Source organism: Elephas maximus, chromosome 27, assembly GCF_024166365.1.
Source record: "Elephas maximus indicus isolate mEleMax1 chromosome 27, mEleMax1 primary haplotype, whole genome shotgun sequence".
NCBI lineage: Eukaryota > Metazoa > Chordata > Mammalia > Proboscidea > Elephantidae > Elephas > Elephas maximus.
The window spans coordinates 37,760,495-37,773,859 of NC_064845.1; the positions used below are offsets into that span (position 1 = coordinate 37,760,495).

At 39.9% G+C, this 13,365-nt stretch overlaps 1 protein-coding gene across 9 annotated transcripts in view; it reads right to left on the reverse strand.

Moving 5' to 3' along the window:
* Nucleotides 1-13,365, reverse strand: part of LOC126068459 (ral guanine nucleotide dissociation stimulator-like) — a 490,075-nt gene that overhangs the window by 186,336 nt on the left and 290,374 nt on the right. For 7 of the 9 annotated variants that reach the window (XM_049871001.1, XM_049870996.1, XM_049870997.1 and 4 more), the window contains one exon: nucleotides 12,922-12,980. The gene's annotated coding sequence lies outside the window, so the exon portion shown is untranslated. Of the gene's footprint in view, nucleotides 1-350; nucleotides 441-11,507; nucleotides 11,540-12,921; nucleotides 12,981-13,365 lie in introns of those variants that run through there. The other 2 variants (XM_049871005.1, XM_049871006.1) reach the window with 2 other exon arrangements.

The window sequence follows — 13,365 nt, forward strand, 5'->3', positions numbered from 1 at the left end:
ATGCTTACACAATTCAAAGAATGTAATCAGTGTCACTAAATTGTACACGCAGAAAGTGTTGAATTGGTATATATTTTGCTGCATATACTCTCAGCAACAAGAACAACAAAAGACTATTTTAAAGAGGCAAGGAAAAAAAAGAGAACTATTTCATAGACAAAAACATCTAAAAGAATAAAATACCTAGGAATTAATTTAACCAGGGAGGACAAAGACTTTTAACTGAACACCATAAAACATTGCTGAAAGAAATTAAACACCTAAATAAATGAAAACACATTCCACATTCTTAATATTGTTAAAATGTCAATACTACTCAAACCAATCAACAGATTCAATGCAATCCTTACACAAATTCCAACAGTTTCTTGGCAGAAATGGGAAACTCAATCCTTGAATTCATATGAAACTGCAAGGGGCTCCGAATAGCCAAAGCAACCCTGAAAAATAAAAACAAAGAGGACTCAAACTTCTCTATTTCAAAAACTAGTATAAAGCTACAGTAATCAAAACAATTTGGTGCTGGTATAATGACAACTTTTTTTATTTTTTTTTTATAATGACAAAGATATAAAGAAATTAAATAGAATTGGGAGTCCAGAAATAAATTCATTTTCTATGGTCAACTGATTTTTTTACAAGGTGCCAACTGCATTCAATTGGGGAATAGTTTTTAATAAATGGTGCTGAGAAAAAGAATGCAAAAGAATGACATTGGACCCATACCACACACCATGTATGAAAATTAACTCAAAATAGATCAATGATCTAAATGTCAGAACTAAAAGCTTAAAATGCTAAGAATAAAACATGCTTTGGGATCCAGTTTCCGACAGTGGATTCTAAGATATAACACCAAAAGCATTCGTAACAAAAGATAAAACAGATAAATCCAGTTCTCCAAATGTAAAAACTTCCAAAGGATTTTATCAAGGAAGTTAAGAAACAACCTACAGAATCCGAGAAAATATTTAGGAACCATGTATCTGATAAGGGTTTAGTACCCAGAATATTAAAAAAAAAAACAAAACCCTACAACTTAACAACAAAAAACAAACCACCAAATTTAAAAATGGGCAAAGGATTTGAACAGACATTTCTCTAAAGAACATACAGTCAATAAGCACATAAAAAGACGCTCAACACAAGGGAGAATAAAGGAAACCAAAGACACAAGGGAAAGATTAACTCAAAGAACTAATGGAACACAACTACCACAGCCTCCACCAGACTAAGTCCAGCACAACTAGATGGTACCCGCCTACCATCACCAACTGCTCTGACAGGGATCACAACAGAGGGTTCCAGACAGAGTTGGAGAGAAATGCAGAACAAAATTCTAACTCACAAAAAAAGACCAGACTTATTGGCCTGACAGAGACTGGAGAAACCCCTAGAGTATGGCCACAGACACACTTTTAGCTCAGTAATGAAGTCATCATTCCTGAGGTTCACCCATCAGCCAAAGATTAAACAAGCCCATAAAACAAAAGGAGACTTAACAGGGCACACCACCCCAGGGGCAAGGACAAGAAGGCAGCAGGGGACAGGAAAGCTGGTAATGGGGAACCCAAGACTGAGAAGGGGAGAGTGTTGACATGTCATGGGGTTGGCAACCAATGTCACAGAACAGTATGTGTATTAAATGTCAAATGAGAAACTAGTTCGCTCTGTAAATCTTCACCTAAAGTACAATAAACAAAAAAATATTTTAACTTAAGGGAAAAAAAGATGCTTGACACGTCATTAATCATTAGGGAAACGCAAATCAAAACCACAATACCACTTCACTCTCACTAGGATAACTATTACCAGAAAAATGGAAGATAAGAAGTGTTGGCAAAGATATGGAAAAATTGGAACCCTAATCAATTGTTGGTGGGAATGTAAAATGGTGTAGTTGCTGTGGAAAACTTTGGTGGTTCCTCATAAAGTTAAACAGAATTACCATATGACTCCGCCGTTGCACTGTTAGGTATATACCTACCCAAAAGACTTGAAAGCAGGGTGTGATCATTATGGTTGTGTTTCAAATTGATTGGGCCGTGACTTTCAGTGGTTTGGCAGTCGTATAATGATGTAATCACTTCCATGATAAGATCTGATGTAATGTAATCATCTCAATGATGGGATCTGCTGTGAGTCGCCAATCAGTTGAAAGGGAGTTTCCTTGGGGGTGTGGCCTGTAACCAATATAGGTAGACTTTCTGGCAAGGGTCATGGACTTTTGCTCATTCTGGACTCTGCAGGTGGCTCCTGTTTGTCTGACCTCCAGTTATTGGGACTTGAGCTAGCAGCTTACCTGCCGTCTTGCCTGCCCATTTTGGGTTCCCCAGCCCTGCCGCTATGTGATTCATGAGAAGTCTCCAGCCTAATCCACGGATTTAGGATGTTCCAGCCTCTACGACCACATCAGCCATTTCCTTCACACAAATCTCTCTCTATATGTACTTATCCGCTTTACTGGATTTGCTTCTCTAGAACACCCAGCCTAAGACTCAGGGTCTTAGTTTCCTGCTTACCAATGTTCACTGGAGCATTATTATTGTTGTTGTTGTTGTTAGATGCCATCGAGTTGGTTCCAACTAATGGTGACCCTATGGAAAACAGAACGAAAAATTGTGTAGTCCTGTGCCATTCTAACAATTGTTGCTATGTTTGAGCCCATTGTTGCAGCCACTGTGTCAATCCACCTCGTTGAGGGTCTTTCACTGACCCTCCATCCACCTTACCAAGCGTGATGTCCTTCTCCAGGGACTGATCCTTCCTGAGAACATATCCAAAGCATGAGAGAAGTCTTGCCATCCTTGCTTCCAAGGAGAACTCTGGTTGTACTTCTTCCGTGAGAGATTTGTTCGTTCCTCTGGCAGTCCATGGTATACTCAATATTCTTCACCAACACCATTAATTCAAAGGCATTGATTCTTCTTCAGTCTTCCATATTCACTGTTCAGCTTTCGCATGCAGATGCAATTTAAAACACCATGGCTTGGGTCAGACCCACCTTAGTCTATAAGGTGACATCTTTGCTTTTTAACACTTTAAAAAGGTCTTTTGCAGCAGATTTACTCAACGTGTCCTTTGATTTCCTGACTGCTGCTTCCATGGGTGTTGATTATGGATTCAGTAAAATGAAATCCTTGACAACTTCAATTGTTTCTCTGTTTATGATGATGCTGCTTACTGGCCCAGTTGTGAGGATTTTTGTTTTCTTTATGTTGAGGTATAATCCATACTGAAGACTGTAGTCTTTGATCTTCATCAGTAAGTGCTTCAAGTCTTCTTCACTTTCGGCAAGCAAGGTTTTGTCATTTGCATATTGCAGATTGTTTAACTAGTCTTCCTCCAATCCTGTTGCCTCATTCTTCTTAATATGGTCCATCTTTTTGGATTATTTCCTCAGCATACAGATTGAATAAATACGGTGAAAGCATACAACCCTGACACACACCTTTCCTGACTTTGAACAACGCGGTATCCCCTTGTTCAGTTCCAACGACTGCCTCTTTATCTATGTACGGATTCCTCACAAGCACAATTAAGTGTTCTGGAATCCCCATTCTTGGCAATCATCCATAATTTGTTATAATCCACACAGTCAAATGCCTCTGCTCAGTGAATGTAAAACAGAGGTAAACATCTTTCTGGTTATCTCTGACTTCAACCAAGATTCATCTGCCATCAGCAATGATATCCCTCTTTCCACCTCGTCTTCTGAATCTGGCTTGAATTTCTGGCAGTTCCCTGTTGATATACTGCTGCAGCTCATTCTAAATGATTTTCAGCAAAATTTTACTTGCGTGTGATATTAATAATACTGTTGGATAATTTCTGCATTCAGTTGGATCACCTTTATTTGGAAGGAGCACAAATACCGATCTCTTCCAGTTGGCTGGCCAAGAAGCTGTCTTCCAAAATTTCTTGGCATAGACAAGTGAGCACTTGCAGCACTGCATCTGTTTGTTGAAACATCTCAACTGGTAGTCCATCAATTCCTGGAGCCTTGTTTTTCTGCCAATACCTTCAGTGCAGCTTGAGCCTCTTCCTTCAGTACCATCGGTTCTGTTGACCAATTCTTTTTGGTACAGTGACTCTGTGTATTCCTTCCATTGTCTTTTGATGCTTCCTGTGTTACCTAATATGTTCCTTGTAGAAGAAGCCTTCAGTATGGCATCTCCAGGCTTGAATTTTTTCTTCAGATCTTTCAGCTTGAGAAACATCCGGCATGTTCTTCCCTTTTGGTTTCCTAACTCCAGGTTACTTTACTTTGTCTTCTGGAGCCACCCTTTGAAATCTTCTGTGCGGCTCTTTTACTTCATCACTTCTTCCATTTGCTTTAGATACCTGATGTTCAAGAGCAAGTTTCAGAGTCTCTTTTAACATCCATTTTGGTCTTTTCTTTCTTTCTTGTTGTTTTAATGACCTCTTGCTTTTTTCACGTATGATGTCCTTGATGTCATTCCACAACTTGTCTGGTCATTAGTGTTCAATGTGTCAAATCTATTCTTGAGATGGTCTCTAAATTCAGGTGGGATATATTCAAGTCTGTACTTTGGCTCTCTTGGACTTGTTCTTATTTTCTTCAGCTTCAACTTGAACTTATATATGAACAGTTGATCGTCTGTTCTGCAGTCAGCCCTTGGTCTTGTTCTAACTGATGATACTGAGCTTCTCCATCATCTCTTTACACAGATGTAGTTGATTTGATTCCTGTGTATTCCATCTGGTGAGGCCCGGGTGTATAATCGCCACTTATGTTATTCAAAAAAGATACTTGCAATGAAAAAGTCATTGGTCTCGCAAAATTCTATCCTGCCATCTCCAGGGTCGTTTCTATCACCGAGGCCATATTTTCCAACAACCAATCCTTCTTTGTTTCCACCTTTTGCATTCCAATCACCAGTAATTATCGATGCATCCTGATTGCATGTTCAATCAATTGGAGACTGCAGAAGTTGGTAAAAAATCTTTAATTTCTTCGTCTTTGACCTTAGTGGTTGGTGCGTAAATTTGAAAAGTAGGTCACATTAACTGATCTTCCTTGCAGGCGTATGGATATTATCCTATCACCCACAGCATTGTACTTCAGGATAGATCCTGAAACGTTTTTTGATGATGAATGCAATGCTATTCCTCTTCAGGTTGTTGCTGCTGGCATAGCAGACCATACGACTGTCCGATTCAAAATGGCCAATACCAGTCCTTTTCAGCTCACTAATGCCTAGGACATTGATGCTTACGTGTTCTATTTTTTTTTTTTATGATTTCCAATTTTCCTAGATTCATACTTTGTACATTCCAGGTTCCAATTATTAATGGATGTTCGCAGCTGTTTCTTCTCATTTTGAGTCGTGCCACATCAGGAAATGAAGGTTCTAAAAGCTTGACTCGATCCACATCATTAAGTTAACTCTACTCTGAGGAGGCAGCTCATCTTCTGGGACAGTCTCTGACAATGTTCCACTGCTATCCATAAGGTTTTCACTGGCTAATTCTTTTCAGAAATAGACCACTACGTCCTTCTTCCTAGTCTGTCTCAGTCTGGAAGCTCCACTAAAACCTGTCTGCCATCGGTGACCCTGCTGGTATCTGAATACCAGTGGCAGAGCTTCCAGCATGACAGCAACATGCAAGCCCCCACAGTACGACAAAATGACAGACACGTGGGGGAAGCAGTATTAACAACTGCCAAAAAGTGGAAACAACCTAAGTATCCATCAACAGATGAATGGATAAAATGTGGGAAATCCATACAATGCAGTAATTCAGCCATGAAGAAATATGAAGTTCTGATACATGTTAAAACATGGATGAACCTTGAAAAGATTATACTGAGTGAACTAAGTCAGACACCACTGGACAATATTGTATGACCCACCTATATAAAATACCTAGAACAGGCAAATGCATAGAGATCAATGTTTATTAGAGCTTACTAAGGGCAGGTGGGAGGGGAAAATGGAAAGTTATTCCTTAAGGAGTACGGAGTTTCTGTTAAGGATGATAACAAAAAAATTTGGAAATGGATAGGGATGACAACTGCACAGTATGGTGAATGTAATAAATGTCACTGAATTGTATACATACAAATGGTTGAAATGCCAAATGTTTTGTTATACGTATTTTACCACACACACATACAAAATCCATTTGTCTAACGTGCTCTTTGAATGGGATCTTTACCTACGTGTGATTTCGTAACGCCATCTGGAAAATGTTGGTTTACCGAGTTATTCAGTTCTTCCAAATGTTGACACAGTTCATTATATAATATCACTATTACTATCATTATTACCACAAATATCTTTACTAGAATGCTATCAAGCTCAAGGTGGCCCATACAGATTTCCCCAAATTCTAATTTTTGCCTGAAAGCTCCAATTTTATTAGTAACAAGTTCATTTTGTTCATTTTCAAAGAAATGTTTGTCAAATACCCAAGTCTGAATAACCATGGTTTTTCAGTTGTTCTTTCAATTAAAGAAGATATTACATGAAAATGGGGAGGAGGGTAGCTGAGCTAGCAACTCAATCACACAAATTCTTTTCCTCTGCAGCACATACCCATTTTATCACACAGATACTCTAGAGCCAAGTAGAGTAAAATTTAATTTGTACTGAAAAAGAATCTGAAGGAAAAATGAGGTTTTTTTTTTTTAACTGTATGACGTGAAGTATTCATGACAGAGAAGAATACACACTACTAGACAATTCAGGGCCACTGCCTTGATTTCCTGCTAAGGTATCAGCTGTTTTACTCAGCATTGCTTTTGTATCTTTCATCCAAACATCAAAGAGAAAAGGGCATATAATATTTTAGTATTAATATGAACAGGTTTTACTCCTAAGGGTTCAAGGACTACACTTTGAAAACTACTGACTTACATATACAAACAAGTCTTTAAAATGTAAGATATGTGCATATTTAAATTAAAACTAAAAAGCCTATTGCCAGTGGAGACCATTTCGACTCATAGTGACCCTATAAGATAGAGTAAAACTGTCCCATCAGGTTTTCAAGGCTGTAGTCTTTTTTCTTAGTCTTTACAAAAGCAGACTACCACATCCTTCTCCCGCAGAGGGGCTGGGTTTGAAATGCTGACCTCTTGGTTAGCAGCTGATCGCTTAACCACTGACCACAAGGGATCTAAAACGTCTCCAGACGTCAAAATGTCCCCCAGAAGCAAAATCCTAACCTACCCAACATTGAGAAGTAGTGTTTTGAAGGAAAACCATCTAAGAAGTCTAACCTTGACTGTTTTTTTTTTTTACAAAAAAAAAAAAAAAAAGGAATAAACTCAATTTTAGGTCTATCTTCCCACCTTTCCTAAACTTAATTATTTGATGATGGAATGCAATTGTCCATTCTGAGTCCCACCTACGAACAACACCTGAATAACATTACCAAATTAAACTTTTCCTACTAGGGAAATGAGATTACCAATTTCAAGAGTGATATCTTCTATATCTTAACGCAGATTAGAGAGGGAAGATAGACCAAGGTTTCTCAACCATGGGAGTGCACATCAAAATAACCTGAGGTGCTTTTTTAATATATGTCAGGATACCATGTAAGCCACACCAGATCAGAATTCATTCAGCAATGACTTGAGTGTCCACTATACACAAAGCACTATAATAAGTGATAGGGATTGTCTCAGACATCTAGTGCTGCCGTAACAGAAATACCACAAGTGCACGGGTTTAACAAAAAGAAATTCATTCTCTCACTGTCTAGTAGGCTAAAAGTCTAAATTCAGGGCGCTAGATCCAGAGGAAGGCTTTCTCTCTCTGTCAGCTCTGGAGGAAGGTCCTTGTCATCAGTCTTTCCCTGGTCTGGGAGCATCTCACACAGGAACCTTGGGTCCAAAGGACAAGCTCTGCTCCTGGCACTGCTTTCTTGGTGGTAGGAGGTCCCCAACTCTCTGCTTACCTCCCTTTCATCTCTTCAGAGATGAAAGGTGGTGCAGGCCACATCCCTGGGGAACTTCCTTTATACTGGATCAGGGATGTGACCTGGTAAGGGTGTTAAAATCCCACCCTAATCCTCTTTAACATAAAATTACAATCACAAAATGGAGGACAACCACACAATACTGGAATCATGGCCTAACCAAGTAAACACATACATTTTTGAGGGGGACATAATTCAATCCATGACAGGGATACAGCAATATATAAAAGACACATGGTCCCTGTCCTCTTAAAGTTCACACTCCAGTACAGGGAGACACCATAAACATGTAGACAAATAAACAGGATTACCTCAGTCTATTAAAAAAACAAAACACGAGGGAAAGTTTAGTCCAAAGGACGAATGGACCACAACTACCACAATCTCTGCCAGGCTGAGCCCAGAACAACTAGATGGTGCCTGGCTTCCACCACCAACTGCTCTGATAGGAATCACAATACAGGGTCCTTGGACAGAGCAGGAGAAAAATGTAGAACAAAATTCAAATTCAAACATACAAAAAAACACCAGACTTGCTGGTCTGACAGAACCTTGAGAAACCACAAGCCTATGGCCCCCGGATACCCTTTTAACTCAGTACAAAAGTACTCCAGAGGCTCCCTCTTAGGCCAAAGATGAGACAAGTCTATATGGCAGACAATAACACACCTGAGGGACTGGCTGCATAATTTAACCATGTTTATGAGACTAAATGAACACACCAGCCCAAAAGCAAAGATAAAGAAAGCAGGAAGGGACAGGCAAGCGAACAAATGGAAACAGGGAACCCGGCGTGAAGGGGAGAGTGTTGACACATCAAAGCGTTGGCACCCAATGTCCTAAAACAATTTGTCTATTAATTCTTTAATGAGAAACTAATTTGCTCTGTAAACTTTCACCTAAAACATAACTAAAAAAAAAAAAGGCAAATAGAAAAAACTATAATGGGACCAATTTCACTACATTCTCACCAATATCAGTAAAGATATTATCAAAGTACTCAATGTTCTAAGTGAAAGTTGTATTTTTGTATTTAGAAAGGCCATGACATAATCATGTCCATACATTCAAAATTACTTGTTCTATGTTTGGTGGTGGGCAAAACTATGGCTCCTACTCTTTGGGAAATTTTAAGCTCAAGACTAAATAGGTAAATTCTCTCACCGTTTCAATTTTAACTTACATCAGTTCAATGAAAACAATGTTAAATTCCTGAAAACAGTAGAATTTAATGGTTTTATGAATAAGCGGGGAAAAGAGCACCTGTACTCCCGAAGGCAACTTTGGGCAATAACTAAGGGTGATCCAAAGCAAGGTATTCCCCAGAAATTACTCAAAAGAAAAAAGCATTCCTTGGCAAGCTGACAATCACAAGGATTGTTTACAAAGGAATCAGGCAGGGTTCTGCATTTTGTACTTCTGTGAAGAACTGGTAGCAAAAATTTGAAGGCAGTCAATTTACTGCTCTTAAATTTCTTCTAAGAAGCAAGTACAAAGCCTCTTACCTAGCTTACCTATGGTTTAAAAAAAAAAAAAAAAGCTGTGGGTTCCAGGGAAGTAAAAGGCCAAACACTTCCCTGTTATGTCAACTACTAAAAGGCACTGCTATTATCAGCCCAGCCTTCCTTGAACAGTCAAAAATAAATAAGATGCCAGAGGATGTTTAGGCTTTCAGTACACACCCCACTCCATACACACAAACAATAAGCAATCTGTTCAGCCTGTAACAAACCAAAACACCAGTTGCTGTCCAGTCAATTCCAACTCATGGCAACCCCACGTATGTCAGAGCAGAGCTGTGCTCCACAGGGTTATCGACGGCTTTTTTTTTGTAAGAAGATTGTCAGGCCTTTCTTCCAAAGCACCTCTGGGTGGACTCCAACCTCCAATCTTTCCGTTAGGAGCTGAGCACGTTAACCATTTGCACCAGCCGGGGTCTCCTTTAATAGTGGTTTTCTCAAACTGTTGCTGCACAAACCTCACAGAGAGCTCTCATGATTCCCTCTCCATATACTATACATCACTCTGTCACAAATTTGTAAATATTTCGTGCTTGCAATGAAGTAGCTTTTTGGATACAAACAGCTTTTAACTGCCCAAAAGAATGAAGGACCAATTCCAGAGAAAAAGGCAGATTCACCTTCCTCTTTGAACCTGTGATTTGTCACTGCCATCTCTAAGCATTCAGAGCCCAGTCTTTGCAAAGTCGGTTCCTAAAGGCTCAAATTGAACAACAAAACTCTAAATAAACGTTTCCAATGGCTACCACCCCACAGCTGTAAGAATAAATTTCAAGCCCCTTAGTTTAGAATTGCCCCTATATACTCTTCCTCCCCCAGTCTCAGCTCCTGCCATCCCTCCTCAGTCCTCATCAACTAACACCATGTATAAAATCATCAGGCACATAATCCTCAGGTGACAAGATGGGAGGATAAAGATGAGAGTCAGAGACTGTCTCTGCGCTGCGCCACAAGGCCCTCTCCCAGACCTTATCTGAAGTCTTTCTTTGCTTGTATTCTTTCTTATTATAACAAATGGGTAAATGTAGGTACAAGTAAAGGAGCCCTAGTGGCACAATGGTTAAGCTCTCTGCTGCTAACCAGTGGTTTGAGCCCACCCAGTGGTTCCGCAGGAGAAAAGACCTGGCAATCTGCTCCCATAAAGATTATGGCCTAGGAAACCCTATAGGGCAGTTATACTCTGTCAAAAGGGTTGCTCTGAGTTGGAATCAACTCAGCAGCACACAACAACAACAAATTAAAAAGTTTCTGTGAATTTTGTAAGCAGTTATAGAGAATTAGCAAACCCAGGGGGCAATAAGCCAGCAGGGGCTAGCAGGACAGAGATTTGTGAAGACCCAGGTCTGGGCATCTGGGTGACAGAGAAAGGCTACACAGGCTAGTCCTAGGGGACGAGAGAGAGAGAGAGAGAGAGGGGCCAGCTGGTCTGAAGTGATGGGAGTTGTGCAGACTTCTGAGCCTGCGGCTGGTACCCAATGACCTGGCCCTAGGTGGCCAGGGATGAGGTCTAGTTTAACTCTGGGTGGTCAGGGTAAGAGAGACAAAGTGCCATGTAAGTGGTGACAAGGAAATGACAAAGGTGAGGTTTGCCCACCTTGCCCCTTTAGCAGTGCATACACTTTGAAAAACACTGCTCTAACCAGGACTGTGCAAATCAAAAGGTCAAGGCTTCTCCAGAGGTCAGTTTGTGGCCAAACTGAACCGAGCGACTAAGTGAAGTAGGCTTAATACAGCAAAGCTCAGGTTCACTGTAAGAACCAAGAATGAAAGAAACTGTGGTCAGAGAAAAGAAATTTCAAGTTCAGAACTGCGGCTCCAAGGAGCAAAGAGAGGCACAAGGTGAGCAGGTAAGGAGCTCATTTGACATTAATTGAATCTCTAAGCCTTAAAAAAAAAAAAAATTAATTGAATCTGTAAGCCTTAGAAGGTGAAATATTGTCAGTAAGGAGAAAATACAAACGAGTTAATTACGAACATTTAAAAAGCAACAGTTCAACAGCCAATACATAGGTGGTTCTAAAGCCAATAACTTACCAAACCTGAAACTTGAGGCTGTCGAGTCGATTCTGACTCATAACGACCCAACAGGACAGAGCACAACTGCCCCACAGCGTTTCCTAGGAGTGGCTGGTAGATTCAAACTGCTGACCTTTTGGTTAGCAGCTGGGTTCTTAAACACTATGGCACCAGGACTCCAGTAATTCATGAGAACATGCAAAATAGTCTCCGTAGTGATCAACTCTAACAGTCAAACCGTCAGAGCAGCTAAATTTAAGTGAAGGTGATATACAGAAATTCAGTTTTATGATAAAAGATAAGCTAAAAGATAACTTATTCTATTAAAGGACTTCATATTTTAAATCATTTACAGTAAGTTTCTTTAAAATAACAAGTTCATCCATTGTTAAGTGAGTAGATTCGCCGTTACTGAACATATACACAATCACACAGAAACATTTCTATAGGACATACGGCCCATATTTCATTTTCCCCCTTGACTAGCTTCTCTATTAGGAAATACTCTAACCAGGTTCTCTCTCAGTGTCCCTGCTATAAGATCACATGAAAATGTCTGCAAGGTCACATAGCTCCTTGGCCTCGTTTACTCAAGTCTCTCGATCCCAGACATCTTCCCTATTTGAATCCTGCAGGCTCTCACAGACACGCTAGTTTCTAACTACTTGCTCGTACCTCGGATTAGGCTAATTATCTGTCTTGCCTAACTAATATTACACTTGCTACTTGGATCTAGTCACCTGGTTTCAACCCTACTGACGCTGCAGTCGCTTACATACCCTTTAAAAGCCAACTGTTGTTAACAAACAAGTCCAACAAACTCCAAGAACATGCCACGCCTATTTCTCCAGGTTGTGGCTCTCACTTGCTCAACCTTTTATAGTTCTCCTGGGAACACTTTCCACACGCTGGTAAAGATCCAGTTTGACACTGCAACCACACACTGCCTAGCGTGTAAGCTTTCAAAACTGGGGGAAATCCTTAAGTATTTAGAGAACTATGCAATATAGAAGACTCTTGTTTATTCATATACAAATGCACCCGTCTACACACACACATGCATGCATACACACACACACACACACACACACACAGCTACTAACCTTAAGGGTGGAGGTTCAGACCCACCCAGTGGCACTACGGAAGAAAAACCTGGCGATCTGCTTCCATAAAGACTAAAAAAAAAAAATAAGGGTGGAGGTTCGGACCCACCCAGTGGCACTACGGAAGAAAAACCTGGAGATCTGCTTCCATAAAGACTACATCCGAGAAAATCCTACAGGGTGCAGTTCTACTCTACACACATGGAGTCGTCATGTCAGAATCAACTGGACAGCCATGGGTTTGTCGAGACAGATAGATAGATCTTTCCAAGTCCTGTTTGATTAATTGTGTGATTTTACCCTATGGAACTTACACAGATTTCGCATACCATGTTTATGAAGAAAGTAGGTTCTTTCTGACTTCCACCATTCCCAATCCAAAATTTCCCTACAAAGGAAGAGGGAAAGAGTAAATATCATCAATAAGGTTTTCTTTACATTTTTTTCTTTGTTAATTGCAGGCAACATTTAACAATATAATCTGCATCAAGACTAAAATTTATAGTTCTCTTAAATAATTTTCTTAGTGATGGAGATTAAGAAAAGGCACATATTCGGCACACCCCACGGAACACAAATCTACCAAACATGTCCTTGTGGTTTTTGATCTTCTAAAGGGAATCCACCAAGCGCTCCTTGGAAACTCTGTCCTATAAGGTCACTAGGAGTTGGAATCGATTCAATGGAAGCAGGTTTGGTTTTTTTTTTTTTCGTTTAAAGGGATATTTTAAAGAGGTTATGTATGACTCCTGTCCAATGAGTACAAAAGAGAA